The sequence below is a fragment of the Falco peregrinus genome, chromosome 1, assembly GCF_023634155.1.
Source record: "Falco peregrinus isolate bFalPer1 chromosome 1, bFalPer1.pri, whole genome shotgun sequence".
NCBI classification, from domain to species: domain Eukaryota; kingdom Metazoa; phylum Chordata; class Aves; order Falconiformes; family Falconidae; genus Falco; species Falco peregrinus.
In genome coordinates this window covers 46,086,887-46,105,184 of record NC_073721.1, presented here as the reverse complement: position 1 = coordinate 46,105,184, position 18,298 = coordinate 46,086,887, and the positions used below count along the sequence as shown (strand labels likewise).

At 48.1% G+C, this 18,298-nt stretch overlaps 1 protein-coding gene across 4 annotated transcripts in view; it reads right to left on the bottom strand.

Moving 5' to 3' along the window:
• ZNF618 (zinc finger protein 618) overlaps positions 1-18,298 on the bottom strand; it is a 162,226-nt gene that overhangs the window by 130,957 nt on the left and 12,971 nt on the right. The window lies entirely within an intron of this gene.

Genomic DNA, 18,298 nt, shown 5'->3' with positions numbered 1-18,298 from the left:
ATGTGTTGATTAATTCGGTTCTAGGAACTTTTGCCTCTCCCAGCAACGTAAGGAAGGAGTTATCCAGAGCACTTTAGCACTGACTTTCTCCCAGACAACATTGGATCCCTGTGTTTTCAGTGCTGAGTGATGCCCCACTGCAACAGCCCCAGCTCCCCACTGCCTGCTGCCCCCCGCATCCCGCGGGAAGGGCTCCGAGCCCCCGGGAAGGGACCAGGACCAGGCAGCACGGCCACGCCAACGCGGTGCCGGGGGGTGATGAAACGCTGCGGCAGGGCTGCCGCCACAGGGACAATGCCAGCGAAGCCAGCCAGCTCCTCCAGCCCCGCATGGCTCAGCGTTTCACAACACGGCTGAGTTTTATGAAACTTCTGCTCTCCGTAGATTAAACTCAGTTGTTTTCTATTGCAAAACACATTTCTGTAGCTAAAGGGAAGCAGTGGGAACAACTACGAAGGCAAAGCACATGTGATTCCTCTTCTACCCATCATCCATAAACCTGACGGGCACCCAGAAGCCAAAAAGTCCAGTAACTAACCTCAACCGGGAGCGCATGCAGGTACCACACACAGGACATACTACAGATGGACACAATTTATCACCCAGCTCCAGGGATGTTTCCTACCTAATGCCCAAAAGGAAAAATCCCTCTGGCAAGAAGCATCCAAATGCACGCTCTCCAGCACACGGTCCTGCTAGTACATGATGTTACCAGCAGATAAATGCGTTTTCCCAACACACAACTCTCTCCAGCAGTTTCTGAGCAAAAGCAGATCTACAGCCACTGGCAGTATCTTGTGGGGAACGCAGATTTATCACTCCTTGTAGACCTCAAAGTCTTGTTACATGAAGCAAGAGAAAACTGAAAGACCCTCCTGCATGGACCCAGCATCACTAAAACCTGCAGTAAGGAGTGGGAGCAGACAGGGAAAACGCAATCACTGTGTCCAGCGCAGGGGTTGACAAATAATCAATTCTTCATGAGGTAGGAGGGGAATCATTTATTTCACAGTTGCTTTGTACCTAGAGAGAAATCTTGGCACCAAGTCTTACCTACGCCTTGAATGCTCCTACGAGGCTCTGAAGGCACTTTGGGGGACCAGTGCAACTATAAATATATTAAGAAAAGAAATGGGGAGCTGCTCCTGCCTGAGCTACAGTAGCATCTTGTGCAGTCCATTACATACTGCTAAGTTTGGGGAAAATCTTGAATTTTCATCAGACACAACGAAAAGGTCAGCCTTTCTTATGGGATTTCAGCCATTTGAGTGCCCTTTTGAGCTACAATCTTGAAATTAGGAATAATTCATTCATTACAGACTGCTGATTACGGGGGGGGGGGGCGGGGAACAGAAATCTGACATTTCTTTCCAGTTCACCAAAAGGTCAGTCTACTGATTTACAAAATTTATATTAATTTTAACTCTGAGGCTGTCACATTGGGCATGAGGCATCCAATTTGGAGAAATTAAGGTCACTTAAGGTCTCTAGTTGCATTTATCATTTTGAATGCAAAAACTTCTCAAAGGTAATGGCAAAGCTGAGGGAGCCAACAGCCAAAGTCACCGAAATTGGGGACGGCTGCCAATTCTAACACACTAAATGCATTTCTGTTTAAAAGAACTCAGGCTTCAAGTATCTTCTTGTTGCATGTTGCCAGACATCAACTGCTGTTGTTTCACGATACAGAGACAAACTAAAATTTGGGGCTGAACCATCTCCCATGGCAGACCCAACCAAGAGTCCTCAAGTCATGCTGCTACTCATATAGACTCATGCTGACACCGGGCACTAACACCGCCAGCTCCGCCTACCTCCACCAGCCGGCTCAACGCCTGGAAATCCTCCACTCGGAGCTTAAAAACACCGAGAGATGAAGAGGAGGAAGAGGAGGCGGCAGCAGCATGGAAGTCATCCTCTTGAGCAGCTGGAGCAGAGGAAGGCATGTTTTGGAATTGACTCAAAGGCCACCAGCAGGAGGGTGGGATGCATCTCCCACAAACATGGAAAATATTGCAAAGCCGCAAAGCACGAACCAGCCCTCAAAGGCACGGCTGGAGCCCCAATGGCCAGCGCGATGGCCCAGCCACCAAGCTCAGCCGCCTCACCTTGCCACACAGCAGAGGGAACATGAGCAAAGTTCAAGCCATCCCTCCCGAAAAAACACAAAACCCAGTGACCAACTTGATTTACAAGTCCTGTTATTTGCAAGTCAGTCACCTGCGGAGATTTACAGCACTGTAAAGCCCACCTCGTGCAACTGCAGGATCCCTACGTAAAGCTTGAAGCTCCTCCTGTCCCTCCCAAGGAAGCTCTGCTCAGCAGCTCTTCATCAAAACGTATAGAAAAGCATCTTCACGTTTATAAAGAGCAGCAAGCAAGAGGAGCAATCCCAACACCCGCTTTCCTGCCGTCGTCACCAGCCCAGGCCACTTCCCACATGGGGATGGCTCCCAATTCGGGAATAAAGCTACAGCCAAGGCCAAACCCTCAGCTGGTCTAAACCAGACCCATTCACGCCAGCCAGAGCTGCTGCCCTCGATTCTTTTTTTAATGGAAGCATCACTATTTTTATTTTTTTTTTTTTAATAAAGACACACTCATAAAGAGATTGAATGGAGGTCTGTTCAGGCTTACAAGGCAGAAGGCTGCTCTGGCTGTCGCAGCCCATCCTTGCAAACAGGACCCGTGCGCACTCCGTGCTCTGATGCTTTACACTGACTTTTTATGCAGCATGCCTGACATGATTTTCTTCTTCAAACAGGAAAAATTAAGGAAACCATCTTGACATCATGGTAATTTTACGCACCACCTATAACCTCTGCCCATCAAACCTTCGCCCAGTCTACCCGTGTTTATGCTGTAAGCAGATTTACATTTTCTAACTTCTTAAATTTAGAAAGATGGATTTTACTACTTTCCCTCTAGAAAACAGTTCAATGCTTAGTTCTGTATTAAAAATTGGCCTTAGTACAACTAAGTTTTAAAATAAATTGCTATTTTTTAAACGATTTGAAAATACTAGTCCCTCTTTGTATTTCATTTCTTCCGGGGGAAAAAAAATACAAACCCAATCCACAATCAGACATTTGCCTTTTTTTCTACTTTTTAATTTAGTAACTTGTGAATTCATGCATTGACCCAGCTGAACAAAGGGCAAAGACTGTTAAATTCCAGAGCCCAGGAGATACTCAGTTACTCATTCAAGGCCTTCTGCAGAGTATAAAAATAAATAAATAATAAAAATGAGCCTTAGTGAGGAAGAGCAGCAGATTTGGAAACTATACTTTTAAATTAACAACCAAAAAGGGGGAAAAGGTAAATGAGGAAGAGATTAGCTGCTTGCTGTGCCACGATGGGAAGATGGAGAGTGGGTTGGAACTCATTAGCCCAATTACATAATAAATTGTTTTGGCCAAATTTGAAGGCAATACAAGCAGCGAGAGAAGCGAACATTAGTTAACAGCAGAGATGGAAGAAGTGGGGGGCAGGAGAAAAAGGAAAGGTTTTTCATGATTTTAAAGCTTCTTCCAAAGGTTTCCCTTCAGCAGGGAAGCACCGAGCAGAGGCAGGAATTCGGCAAAGGACCAAAATTGGGCTACGGGTGCCCATCACCGCGGGAGACGGAGATGACCACAGCGGGCACTGTGGGTCCGTGGGCTGCAGCGATGCCAGGGAGGGAGCGCTGGCACACCAACCAAAGGGAAAAAAAAATGTAACTTGAAATTTCCCTGCCTTCCCTTGCTCCCATCCCCGAAAAATCACATTTCATTGAATTCAAAGGCATTCTGAAAATTGTACTAGTTTAGGAAAGATTGAATAAGCATGTAATTAAATTAATTACAGAATCACTGCTCTGCATCCTACTGCAGGAATAGCAGTGTATCAACCAAATGGATTCAAAATCACTTCCTAAATCTTTCCAGTCATATAAAACTTCAACAGTTTCAAACCACTTGCAGCGCAATCCAGAAAAATCCAACCTTTCAACCAGTTTCCTTCACCCGTACAGGGATGCACTCTGAAAAGGTCTAACCAGATTTGGAGCATTTCCCTTCCTAGATAAGCAGCAGCCACTCGAAGCCAGATGCCTCCTCTCCCTGCCTGCATCCCCTGCACATTCGTTGCTGTTCAGACGCTATCCAAGCCGGTTCCTATGGGCAGCCACCACACAATTCTGATTAATCACCCCTCCATGCAAGGAGGAGATAGGAAAAAGCCCTCCGTGAGCTCACGGCTGAAGGGTGTGTTGCAAAGTCCATGCACAACTGAAGATGGGTGACTGGCTCCTACCAGGAAAGATGCCAGCATCCCCTTGCCTGCATCGGCACCAGGGCTGAGACTCCGAAGTCTCAGGTGAGGGTTGTGTGTGGTCCCACACGGAGACGGCTGCAGCCAGGTGTCCAGCCTTGGCGAATGGGACAGAGCATCACTCCCTTTAGCTGGGGGATGTCTATGACCAAAGGAGCCTCCTTCTCCATTACAGGAGAGTGCAACCAGAGGTGGATTCAGCTACAAACAGCACAAGCTGCATCCTAGCCTTGGCAAACATGAGACCACAAGCAGCAACACGACCGCGGGCAGCATGGGGGAGCGGGCACAGGCATCCGCTCTTCCAAGAAAAGAGAAATAACCTCACGCTGCCTCACCCCTGCAGTTGGGAGCAAGGCTGCCTTTCTGTTAATGAATGCTTAATGTGAAGGCAGTTTTGCATACCACCACGTCCGCCGAGCACGCCTGGACAGCTGCCGGCAGCTCTGGATGCAGTGGGACCATCACGGTGCAAACAAGCCCCTTCTGGGTCGGGGATGCAGCCGGGCTCACTCGCTGCCTCCTCCCGGAGCTCAGCACCCAGCAGAAGCGCCCGGGGAAGAGGACAGGGGGGCTTCTGGGGGAAGCAGTTTGATGACCTGGTGTGAGGTCTCTCTCCTTTGGATGCTCACCCCATTTCACACAGGAGAAGCTGTCAGCTCCTGCTCCACTGTGCTCTGCCAACACCGATCCTGCCAGCTCAGCCCCACAAGGCTGCAACATGACACAAGCAACATATCCCCCTCCAGCAGTGCCTTCCCAAGGTCCTCAAGGCACGCACAGGCAGGGGGTGACTGTCACACCGAACCCCAAGCACGGCCACAGCAGCACACACAACTGCTCAGACCAGAAAGCAAACATAAATGTGAACCCAGGTGACTTTGCTCAAATCAAGTGAAGGAAGCTCTTCCACCAGCACTGCTGCTTCCAGAAAGCTCTCCATCCACAGCTTCAGTGGCTTCAGCTAGCCATGAAGGCAGCAGACAAAGCCAGCTTTCAGCCCCTGCCTTACGTGAGATGCTGCTTCAAAACCCACTCCAAAGGTGCTGAAGGTGGGAAAAGTCCAACAGGCAACACCTGCAGGACACCCCACCGAGCACCCCCAAGCAGCAGGACACCGACATCACCTCTGGCTTGCTCAAAGAGAAACAATTAAAAAACCCAAGTAAGAACTCCAGGACTCACATCGTTTTCAATAAGCTGATGATCTACACCAATCCCCCAACAGGCATGGAAACCACCATGTCCATGTCCTTACCCGTGACCTTGTCTGCAACCGGAGCAAGGCCAGCACGTTACTGGAGAGCAACCAGCTTTGAAGGCTGCAGCTAGAGCTTGTTGACCCATGCTGGGATGAGCACAAACAGCAACAGAGGGTTTTCTCTAGTCTCCCAGGACTGCAGAAAAGGCCCATCTTGTCCCCCCCAAAAAAGTTTTTCAGCTGATGAAGTAGCTGTCACCATGTGCAGCCATGTGTGCTGCCTGATCAACAAGATCTTGTCACAACCAGCCCAGAAGCCAGCGATGGGACAGGCTCCAACACACCACACAGGTCCCCTGCAGCCCCCACACAGCCGCAGCGAGCAGCAGGACCTCCAGCAGCACCCAGGACACGCACCCAGCTGCTCCTCTCCTGGCTGGCAGTGACAAGGGGCACCCAGTGGGTACCGAGCATCTCCCACGCCACTGCCACTGTGGATGGAGACCAGGTTCATGACGCAGACTTCAACCCCTGAAAGGCATTTCTAATTACTGCATTAAAAGGTGTGAAATGCTTCCTCCCCACACCGGCATGGCCATCTTCACAGTCTGAAAACCAAACCTCTCCTTGGCATAACCAAACCAGCCTCCCAACCACCCCATGAAGTGATGGTCTGCGCCTCTTTGGGGCTTATGCTCCCCTGGCTCACTCCTCATCCACCCCCTCAACCCCACATACAATTAACCACATTTGCCCATGAAAATACCAGCAAAGATCTTCACGACATGGCCAAGAAGGTTTCAAGCATAAACTGGAAAAAACAAGTGGTAAGAAATTGCCAAATCCAGATGGACTGAACAAAAGCTCTTGGGAAAAGCGAAGATGAACTAGCTGAAGCAGCCCCTGCACTAACCATGCTCTGACGGGGGGGTGGGAGGTGCAAACCCCACGCAAGGACCTCCTCACCACTCTGCAGGTGGAGATGCAGGGGAATGAAGACTGCCAGTGGAAGAACATGCAGAAAGCACTAAAATCAAGCAAACTGCTCCAATCAGAGTAGAATTACAAAAAAACCAATAGATCTGTGCTTTATGTCAGGGAAGTGTCGAACCTGATCTCAGTTGGCCTTTATGTCTTAGATGCGCAGGGAAAACATCAGCTCAGTGCTCGTTAGCAGTCAAAGAGAAGAAGAGAAGGTAAGGAATTGTTAAATAAGGTAAAATAAACAGAAAAGGCACTTGTGCGGACATGTCCCTACCACACCTGCATTTTGAACACAGCCTACAGGTTTGGCCATCCTGTCCCAAAAAAAACTACCTCTGGGGAAGGCAGAGAACAAGACAATCAGCAGCAGAACCAAAATGAACAAAAATCTTTCAGCTGAGAGGCGGCAATGGGGGAAAGGATAAGGGACCCCTCAAATGGGGGAAAGATGCTTGAATGCATCCTCCAGCACTGCAGGTGTGAGCACGGGAGGGTCAGGGTTTGCACTGCTCTCGTGCTCCAGCCTGGACACCAAGATAGCAAAATCTGAACTGGTGTGCACGCCGATGCCCACAGCAGCCGCCTGCCAAGGCGGGGAAGAGCAGAGCCCATGGCAGCACCGGCACCGCGGCGCTGGTGCAGACCGCACCACACAGCCGTCCCCTCCCCGTGCAGCACGCAGCCGTTTCACTTGGAGAGAGGTGCAGTATTTTGTACCACTCGGTCCCATTACGGCTCACTGGGGAACGTCTTTTGCATTAGAGGGAAAGGAAGCGGGGAATGAATTATGCGTTGTTTGACCTCAGGAACGGAAATCCATCGAGTTTCACTACTTCATCACTCCGGTGCTGCTGGCCGCGGTGCCAAGATTTCTGCCGGGACTGGTGCAGAGGCCGGGGAGGACACAGCAATGCATTTCAGGCAGAAGCTTTAAGTATTTGTTACTTGGGAAATGGAATAAAGAAGTACAAAACACATTCTCATAAATATTCAAAATACATTTTCTTGAATATTCCTAAATATTCAATGAACTTCTAAAAAAGACACTTCTTTACATACTAGCACTTTAAACCTGTAATACCTATTCTCACATTCTTCAGCTTAGCTCAGAAGAATCCCAATAACAGGGTGGAATCTTAATGTAAATTTAAGCAGCATATGCCTAGATAAACCATCAGACACAATACTTAAGGAACCATATGCTTAGGGTAGTGACATGCAGCTCCGGCCACCCGCATTTTATGGGGAAAAAAACCCATGAAATATAAAAGTAGAGTGTTATTTTAAAATTCAGAAGGCAAAAGGCCCTTTACCTCCATCATCTCTAGCACTTGGGGACCAGCACTCCCCAACCTCACAGCCCAGCCAGAATTACAGGGAAAGGGAAGGCAGATACTGATGCTGCAAGCGAGGCCAAGTACAACACCATAATATATTCTCACCGTAACAGAAAAACCCAGCTGGTTTATTCACGTCCATCCCTGCGGTATCACTAGCAAACAGAGCAGAGTTTGTTCAGAAATGAGTTTGGTCCCTGATGAAATTAGGTGCTGCCCTCCGTTGACACTCTCCTGATAAAGAGGTTTTGCATAAAGAGAAACAGCTTCTCAGGAAAACTGCCAGATTTCCCTGATTCTAGGATTTTATCACATTTTCCTGAGATATGGTGCTGACCAAAAGCAGGCTCCAGCACACCAACTGCCTCCGAAGTCGGGAACAGAAGGTGCTTTTAATCTCATTTCTTGCCATCAATGTTTTATACACCCTGGCGAGCTACAGTTTGGGAAGTCACTGCAAATTTTGGAAGAAAGAGCTGTCCAGAGCACACCTTGTTTCCCAGCCCCTTGGGGGAGGGCACATCAGACCACAGGACATGAAGGTCCCCCTCATCCCACAGGCTCCGAATTAGTGGGTGGCAGCCCTGCAGAAGAAGCACCCACTGCCAGAGGACAAGGGTGCTGGGTTCCTGCTCACAGGGGCGAGCTGCCTGGCCGGAGTCACCACCCTTATCCCCGAACCCAACAGCTCTGCTCTGTGAGCCCAACTGGCTGGTGCATCTGAAGGAACCTGCTCAAGAACCGCTTCTGTGAGCGAGTGCCATTGCTCAAAGCCGAGGTCTGAAGGGTGCAGTAGGGCTGCAAAATTCCTGGAGAGGGCAGAGGGCTGGGAAGGGCGATGGGAAGCGAGCCCAAGGGTTTCCATGTGTCTTCTCAGAGTCTTCTAGTACTGCCCTGGGGCTTCAAAGGAGCTCAGGGCAAGACCTGGCACATCAATGACAGCAGGGAGAAGGAAGATACTGAGACACGTATATTTTTATATAGCACAAGCTAAAACAAAATTCTTCGTTCGACTTCCACCATCTTCTTGGAAAACAAGGACTCCAACCACCACGGCATGGTTACAGCTGGCTGACTGCAACACAGCAGCTTACCAGACTCTGCAGTGAAGCCTGCAGGCATAAAATACAGTGAATGCAGTAAAATTCCAGTGGAAGCCTAGCAGCAGCTGGAAGGGTGACTGTGTTGCTTGGAGGTGTTTTTGCCCCTGGACCCTGTGGCGTGACGGGAACTTGCACGGAGCCTGGTCCAAGCCCCGTGGAGGCGGGGTCCAGCAGGGTGGCACCGCGACCCAGGGATGTGGCACTGCTCCAGGGCTCATAAACCAGGTCCTGCTCCTGCCTGTCGCTCTGGCAACCTTGGGAACGGCTTATTCTTCAACCATTTGTAACCAGACTAGACACTGTGTGACTCTACAGCGCTCGGCTCCAGGAGACCTAACCTAAGCCAGCGATGCTGAGGAGCTGATGCCACACAAGCCAAAGACCCACGGCTATCGAGTTGTGCCAGAAAACAGTGTCAGACACTGATGTTGTGACCATGGAGGGATGACAACTCCAGAGCCAGTGCCAAGCCTGAACCATGCCATGCCTTAAAGCTCTGCACCATGGCCGTGGTGGCTGGGACAGGCTGCAGGCAGGGCAGCCATCCCCTAATGGCAGCAGGCACCAGCAGCTCCACACCTAGAGAGACAGCGAGTCCAAGGACAGCAGAAGCAGCCAAAAAAGTAGGTAATTAAGACACAAACCATTGGCTTTTGGCTGAACAACGCTGCGGTGACATCTCCACCCAGGTCACTGCAAGCCCGCCAGCTGCGTTACAGCAGGTTCACCCACGTCCACGTGAGCTGCTGAAAGGGAGCTGCTGAAGGGGACTTCTCCCTTCACATCCACACCACTGCTGAACTTCAGTCCTCTCCTTATTTTTAATGTCACAGTCCTCAGCCCCTTAACACCACACCAGAGGCGAGACCTTCTGTAGCTGGTCTAATGGTACAGTGTGGTGCCTTCCTCCTCCCACCCATCCTCCTCCTCTCCCTGTGCATGCTCCCCATTCCCTGATCCACTCCATAAGCCAGTTTACTCACCAACCTGGCAGAAAGCCTTGCCTTTCTCCCCTCTCCATAGCTTTTTTTTTTTTTTTTTTAATGTGCTTTTCCTGCATTAGGGAGATAAATCAACTCACAGAAGGCTCCAGCAAACACTAGCCCACGAGACAGGCAGCAGAAGAGCGTGGACAGAAGGCAGCGGACCAGCACCTCCGTCTTTTGGCAACAGCATGCTCTTGGCCAGGCTCCCTTCCCCATCCTGCAGGCTCCGCTTGCTACCCACTCCTCCCCTCCACAGGATGACTAGCGGTGTCATTAACATCCGACAAACGAGGGCTAAGGGAGCTCACACTTCGAGTTGTTCAGCAACGCTGCCGGCAAACTTCAGGAGACTACAACGTGCTGCTCTGCCTTCAGACTGCACTTGGAAAACACTCCTCATAAAAAGTGCATAGCTATTTTTAAAGGAAATCCTGGCTGCTTCTGAACATGCATGCAGCAGGCAGCCGCAAAGGTACGTCAAGCCAACGAGTCAAGGGGTTGGAGCTGGGAGTCCGACACCATGTCATCGCACTGCTCCGGCAGCAGCGGCCAAGCAGGGAACGAGGCTGAAGCACCGGCCAAAGCCACGGTCCTGCCGATGGATGCCAAAAGACACAAGAGCGTAGCCAGAGGCATGGCAGGAGGATCTCCAGAGGACGCATCAGCTGTTCGCTGGAGGTCAGAAATCGCGAACGCAGCACAGCGCGGTGCTGATGGCTGCTACCACGCGGTGCTTGCCGCACCGAACAATGCACGAGACTGTGGGCAGTTAGTCTGGCACTTGGGTTTGTCGGAGTTGATGTGAACAGGTCAATTAGTGAAAGCTCACTGGAGTAAAAATTTTACTGAAAATTACATTATCCAGCCTTTAAAGGCTCCCAACAATCCTTTCATGGAAGAACTGGTGAAAGAAAAAAAAAAAAAAGGATTACTCTCTAGAAATGGAAAGAACAGAATTTCTTATTTTTATGACTAAGATATCACTACAAATCCAGTAACTGAGGTGGATCAAAACCAGCAAGACCTCAAAATGCAAATGTCTCTGAAGGACAGGACTGTTGGAAAATCTCTCACCAACAAAAGAGATGGAACAATTCATGGAGGGCACCTTAGGCAACATCTTGGACTCAGCCACCGTGACTACTCCTACAGGCAGAAGGTCTACGCAACTACCTCTGCTCAGCCAGGACCTGAGCTCCAGGGATGCATCTTCTGGTTTGCTCTTGTACCAGCCTAAGCCAGTGCGTAAATTATAACCATCACCTCCTGGTCACTCTTTCTGTTCTCAGAAAATAATGTGATGACTGGGCACCATCAGTTTGATAGCTGCAGGAGTCAGCCCTGGGTGGAGACAGCAAGCTATCCCCAGGATCACTGCAGGGCCAACAAGGAATTCAAGACCAGGTCTGCCAAAATTGCAAGTTTTCAGTACTCACAGGATGTATTTCCGATTTTCCTGCAGCGCAACCTAGGTCTAACAACCTACATGAGACACTGGAACTTGAGGTTGGGTACTTGCATGTCCTCTCACATCTGAACCCTAACCGCAAGGTCTTCTCTTCCTCCATCCACACAAGTTACCGATACTGAGTTTGCACCACGTGAACACACTCAAAGAAGCTGGAACCAGAGCAGGTCCTCCGCTGCAGGCACGCTCACAAGCAATATATTCACTTTACTCTCCAAAGTGGGCTGGGATTTGAAAACAGCAGCGGTGCCAGCACCAGCTCCAGCACAAGAAAAGCTTGGTGCCGAAATCACGTCTCATTATCAAACCATTCCCTCCACCAGGATCTCTTGCTTTCATCTCTTTGTCTGGGCTGGTGGCTCCAGGATTCTGTAGCATTCCTTTTCTTTTCCAGTACAACACACAACTTCCTTCACCACTGATTACATCTGCTGATTTACAAAAGCTTTTCCTCAAGATCTACATTACTTTTGCACAAATATCTCCCACATATTGGTTTTTGACTTTAATTTAACTTTTCTCCCCTTGAATCAAATTACCATTTTCCTCTGATCATAATTTGGTCGAATGAAATATAAATTTGAAGGATATCAGATTTAAGGAAAAGAGGAAAGCAGAGCAGAACCACAGATGTGGCGTGCTCCTGCCTTGCTTTATTTCCCATTCAGCCCAGAAGACACCCTGCTCTCATTAGCACTTAATGCAGGTGAAAATAAAGGGGTTTAATATTAAATCCGTGTGGGCACATGGAAAACATCCACTCCGGGACCTGTTGGAACTTGCCCAATATGAATGCCAAGCTCCTGCCCTATACGAGGAATTCTTTCACTCAGAAGACTATAATTCCTTATCTGGGCTAATAACGTTCAATATGAAACCTCTCAAATCCTATTTGAAAACTTAAATATTCAAAATTTAGGACATTTCTCCACTCCATTAGAAACTTAACAGTGTAAAGGATACCGTCCTGCTGCCGTCACAAAACGCACTAACTATTTATCTGCTGGTTACACCCGAGCGAATCCAGGGTGCTGCTGCCGCTCTCCCACCCCACCAGCTCATTTATGCCGAGGAAGGGTCTTGCTACTCCATGCCTGCAACAAAAGGAAGGGTTGTGCAAGGGAACAGCAACCAGGAGGCCCGAGGGCCTCTCTGGGACAAGGACACGGAGCATGAGCTGTGCAGAGAGCAGCATCAACGCCGTGCACAGCTGGACACCTCATTGAAGCAGATGGAGTTGGCAACCCCAAGCTAAACAGACATAGGCAAGGCTGCGAGTCTGCAATGCTCTGCGTAAATGTTGTAATGTTTTAAGGGACAAGCCATAATCTACAAACAATAGATCTGGTCACATTCCCGACAAGGCGAATTCCACCCTCCAGTCAAGATGTGACACCAGGCATCCGGCACTCGCTGACATGGAAACTCAAGTCTATTGGCGAGGCACTGCCCGTGCAACCACAGCACCCCAGGAATATAACCGAAGAGCCACACGCTGCAGCTGCTTGAAACATCACTAATTTCCTCCCAAATTTGTTGAAATTCAGATTATGGTGGCAGCTGGGTGAAAAGCAGGAATTCCAACCCTGGACACCATAAATGTCTTTGACCAGCTAGTGATGGGGCATGTTGGTGGATCGAACAGGAGGTGTCCACCGCTGGGACAGCCTCCCTACCACAGGCTGTGACAACTTATCTAGCATTATAACACATGGAATCCACCTTCATAAACACACAACCCAGAACAACACAGGATCTTCTGGCATTGCTAATCCTACTCAGGGTAGGCAGGCGATGAGGAGCCCACAGACCCATCTGCCCCTGCATCAGCCACCAGAAGAATCATTGACTTTCCCAGCCTGTTAAACTCTACGCATTTTCCTAAATGAAACATTAACCAGTGTGATACCAAGATAGAAGATGGCTTTTAATTACATATACAAAGGAGTTCGTAACACTCCAGCTCCACTGCAAGGGCAGCGTGCTGAGAAAAGCAACTCTGATCAAAGCTAGAAAATCTAAGTCTAGTGAGCTAACCGAGTAAGTGCATAAATTGTCCCCAGGTTTTTATGCACAAGACCCATGAATTTCTAGCCAGAATTTGTAGCATTACCTTCTTTTCCGATTTACATGCCTGTTGAACTTATGGGGAGGGGGATTTTTGAGGAGAAGCACACAGCAAACACCCATACACCAAAATACTCATTTTTACCAGTAAAATCCGCTTCCAGATGACAAGTTTTGTGTTTCCGTGCAAAATACTTCTACGTACACACTCACACAACATTATACAAATATATGCATACACACACACATATGTGTATATGTATGTACCTGACAGTCTTGAAGGCTGTAAGAAGAAGCTAATCCTTCACGACTGTCTGCAGCATGAGGTCACCTCTGCACTTAGCAGGTGAGTGCAGCAAGAAGGCATTTTCACTGTGTGACGAGAAGACTTCAAGCTTCTTGGCAAGCTGCACATACCTCTTACTTTAGAAACAATAGCCGCACAAAATGAACGTGCCCAAGCGTTTTGCAACTCCCTCTGCTGATCATGGAGCTCCCCAGCACATGATGCAAACTGGGTCCTGGACGCAGGTATGCCTAGCACCTACCAGAGGCATAAAACACCTACAAGAGGCATTAAATAACTCATTTCCAAATCTGCTATTCCCGTATCTCCTGCCTCCAATTGCTATCATCATCTTCAGTGGACAAGCTTCCTCTGCTAGCTTCTGTCTGCTCAGAATATATCTAAAGAACCCTTTGAAGTCAAAATATTCTTAGCAATTAGATCTTCTCTATTTCTTTTTGCCTTCCTAATTATCCTTTTAACTGCCTTCTGCTTATTTTAATAGATCTTCCTATCCTCCTCCTTACCAGACTGTTTATACTTTTTTAAAAGCCTGCTGCTTACTGCTTCTAATACTGTTTACATCTTCACTTAGCCACCTCAGCTCAGTTGCTGCTTTTTGCCTGATTTCAGAGTTAACCAGGGGAAATTTCCTCTCTGATCTCTACAGCAGCCTGTAAATACCTCCCATTTTTTCTACAATATGTTTCCCTTGCATCTGTGAGAGGGAACAAAGTCTCCTCTAGACCACGAAGCACCCCAAGAAAACTCCATATTCCTATATATTGCTTTAAGGACACTCCTCTCCACTGCTTTGCCTGTCGCTTTTGCATTAGGAATATTAAGCAGATTATTAATGACTGCGTCCCATGTGTTCCCTAACTACCTTATTCGTTATCATTTCCTGCCTGAAAAAGTAAACAAATAGCCTTTTGTGCTCAATGTTACAGGAGATTACCTATGAATTTCATTAGTTATATCTCTACTAGGGGGAGAAAAAAACCAGTTGCAAGTACTCTGGCTTCATAGAAGGGCTTATGCCGGGGTGTGTGCACATGTGCAATGGTCCGATGTTGGCGGAGGACGTTTTGGAGCATCCCTTAGGGTTTGGAAGTGAGAGTAATTTAGGGTCCATTCGGCAGGAGGGGGAGAGTATATTAAAGGGAGGCTCACTCAATATTTCCTCTGTTCCTTATAATCCTTCCCCAACCATCTGCTACTGGACACTGGGAAACAGGATACCAAAAGAGACAGACAGAAAGTGAGATCTTTTGTTTAGACCACAGAATAGCCATTCTTTATAACATAACAGCAATTCTCCCATCTAATGGCTAAGCTGTGCCAGAAAACTCTGAAACACATATTCCATAGATGCAGAGAATAAGAAACAGCATCAAGATATGCAGCGTCCACAGTTTCCCTTGGTAGCTTGTTCTAATAGCTAATCTCCCCTGCTGTTCAAAATTTCCACCTCCTACTCTTAAAAATATTTTTGTGTCTTCATTTTGTCATCTGAATGTTTGGATCCAGCTTCCAGGTATTGTTTCTTGCTATGCAGTTTGCTAAAATGAAGGGCTCTGGTACCTGCTCTTTTTTTTTTAAACTTCTTTCTTTTAAACCCATGGAGAATTGGCTCCATGAAGATAAAAACCAACAAGTTAGTGGGGTTTTTTTTCCTCCCCCAGACTTATTGTCAGGGAGAGCTTCCCAAAATACGGTGCACGTCCCCAGACGCTCAGGAACAAACAGCAATGAGTATTTCCTTTGACTCCTCAAACCGCTTCATTCCGCTCACATGGCCTGTGTCTTCTCCAACTTTTCAAAATCTCTTAAAAAAATGAGAGAACTGAAAATGGGGATATTGCAGTAAAGCATAAGCAACAGGAGAAGACAGAATAGCTGTTCTCACACAGCCCTCTTGCTCTGCACACCAACAGTTTGCACTGCCCCATTCCCACAGGCCCAGCACCACCGCTGATGCTGCAGCAGCCATCCCTTTCTCACCCCAAAGCCTGGCCTGGTACCTCTGCTCCTCCTCTGGTCTCCCCATCCCAAAAGCACTCCCACCTCCGGATGCATGAATCCTATGATTCACCATATCAAATAAAGTTCATCCGATGGAGATTAACCAATAATATAAACCCCTTCGAACAGCTACACTCCCCCATTTCCTCATTCCCACCAACCTTTTGGCCACCTGCAAGCACAACCATGAGCCCCCAGCACTGCGAAGCTAGACCCCAGGTACCACTGCCAATGCAGGTGGCCACCCAAGACCCCATTCACAACCTGTTTCACACCAGCTTGATGCTACCAGAAGGCGCACGACACCAAAAGAGCCATTTTGCCAGCTCAGCAAACAGCACATCCTCTAGCACTTCTGCTAAAGACCACATTCTGTTTGATATTCCCATCACCTCCTCCCCTAGGTTTTGTGCACCGGTTTGCAGCCAGACTGATGTCAGGCTCCAACAGTACAACAGCAGCACTCGCCAATTTTTCTGGAATATTCTCACTATATCCAAGTCTTCCAGGAGAGAAAAAAAAAAAAAAAAAAAAGATGGAAACCCAATAGGGAGACCTTGTGGGCGTCCCCAGTGAACATCATCCGCACGTGCTGGCTGGAAAACCAGCTCAGCCTCTGCTCAACACCCACCCCAGCAACTGCTGGACCGGGAAGCCTGTCGGCACATGGGCTGTAAGTGTATCACACCTCTTCCTTTCAAACAGGGAACAGCAATATTTATTAAACATGTCTAGTTTTTCTGCTTTATTATGCATTTTACCTCTCCTCAGTCGTGATAAGTCTACACAAACCATTATTAGAATTTCTTTTGTTCCTAATACAAATACTTTCTTACTGTTCCTTGCACTGACAGCCAGAGATTTTTTCCCTTGTGTTTTTAACTTCCTTTATCAATTTTCTGCACTTGATAACTTTAACTCAAGGATAACTGTCATCTCTTCCTTCTATTATTCCCCTCCCTTTTTTTTTTTTTTCTCCTTTTCTTCTTTTTTAATTCTCCCCAGCACAGCGCTGCCCGCGCAGGAGGATACCAGCAGAAGAGGAGGCAGGAGAGGGCAGCTCAGGGTCCTAGCACAAGGTGATTTTAAATCCAGACAATGGTTCTCATTTCATGGCAGAGACCATCCTTTCCTAAAAAGCACCTGTGAATGACATAGAGAACAGCGGATGATGAAAAAGTAAAACTCAAAGGCTAGATGACGCCCTTTTGTGAAATCCCACGAGGACCGGGCAGGTTCAGAGGGGCTGCAAGGTGTAAGCTGAGGGGGGCTTCCACCAAAGCAGGCAGAGCCCCTAGAAGAAAGCCAGACGCCGCCAAAACCAAAATGAAAACAGATGTCAGTGTATACAGGCCAGTTGAAACTAAAGCCCAAGAAAAATAAAACAAGGGTAGGAGAACATTCAGTTTAAGTGAAGCATTTTTTATTGCCGCGGTCACAAATGTACTGTATCCCTGAAAAACTCTGTAAAAATACAGGTAGGAAACAAAAGACTCAAGGCATTACAGTCCAATCCAAATTACACAGGACTGATGGAGCTGTGTTGACAGAGAACCAAAGTGCAGCCCAACAAATTGGAGGTGATTTTAGGTCAGTAGGTAGCAGAGAACCTTCATGGACTGGAAGCCCATCTGAGAAAAGCAGAGTAAGAGCTACAGCATCGGTGAGCACAGAAGGATGCTTGAAACGTCAAGGAATACCAGAGAGGCTGCATATCTCTGCCAAGGCTGAAAACACAACTCCAGTGACAGAAGAATTCAATTAATCCCAGACAGACTTGCAAATGAGAAAGTTCAGTGCAGACATGATGCTCTAGGTCCCCCCAGGAGCCCTCCCTGCACCCTGTCCCCAGCCAAGGCACATCGGGTTGTGCAGCTGTCCCAGTGTCCTGCTCCGCTCCCTGTGGACACCCAGCCTTGGCACAAGCAGGAGCAAACCCAGCGCTGCCAGGGATGGAGCCCCTCAACCCACCTCAGCCCTGCTGCTCCTCCAGCTTCTGGGGCTGGACCCATCTGAGGCCCCTCACCACGCAGCTAAACCCAAAAGTCTCCAGAACACAAAAAGCCACACAGGAAAGACTCATTACAATAACACTTAACTGAAGAACAGGGCACTTAAATGGGAAAATGTGCTGAAAGAGAGTGTTAATGGAGCAGCTAAAAGGGCTTGCAGGTGAGGAGCAGAACTTGGAGAAGATGGTTATCACCTACCAAAGGGGACTTGTTAAACAAATAAGCACAGTTTAACAGCAGAGTGAAAAAGGCCATTAGAAAGAAAAAGACATCCTCAGAAAGAAATCAAAATTACAAGAATGTAAACCCAAGGAAGCTAGGCTTAAGCCGTAAAAAGCCAATCCAGAAAAGGATTTTGAGACACAAGTCTGCCAGACTGTAGTATAAATCAAGCACTGAAGAAAAATAAAACCACAGGATAAAAATCCAACTTCTTTGCACCAGCCTTCACTTGTGACAGGGCTCAGCAATTCCCCTCCTGGAGTCTTCCTTCATCAGGAATGAGCTGAGCATCTGCC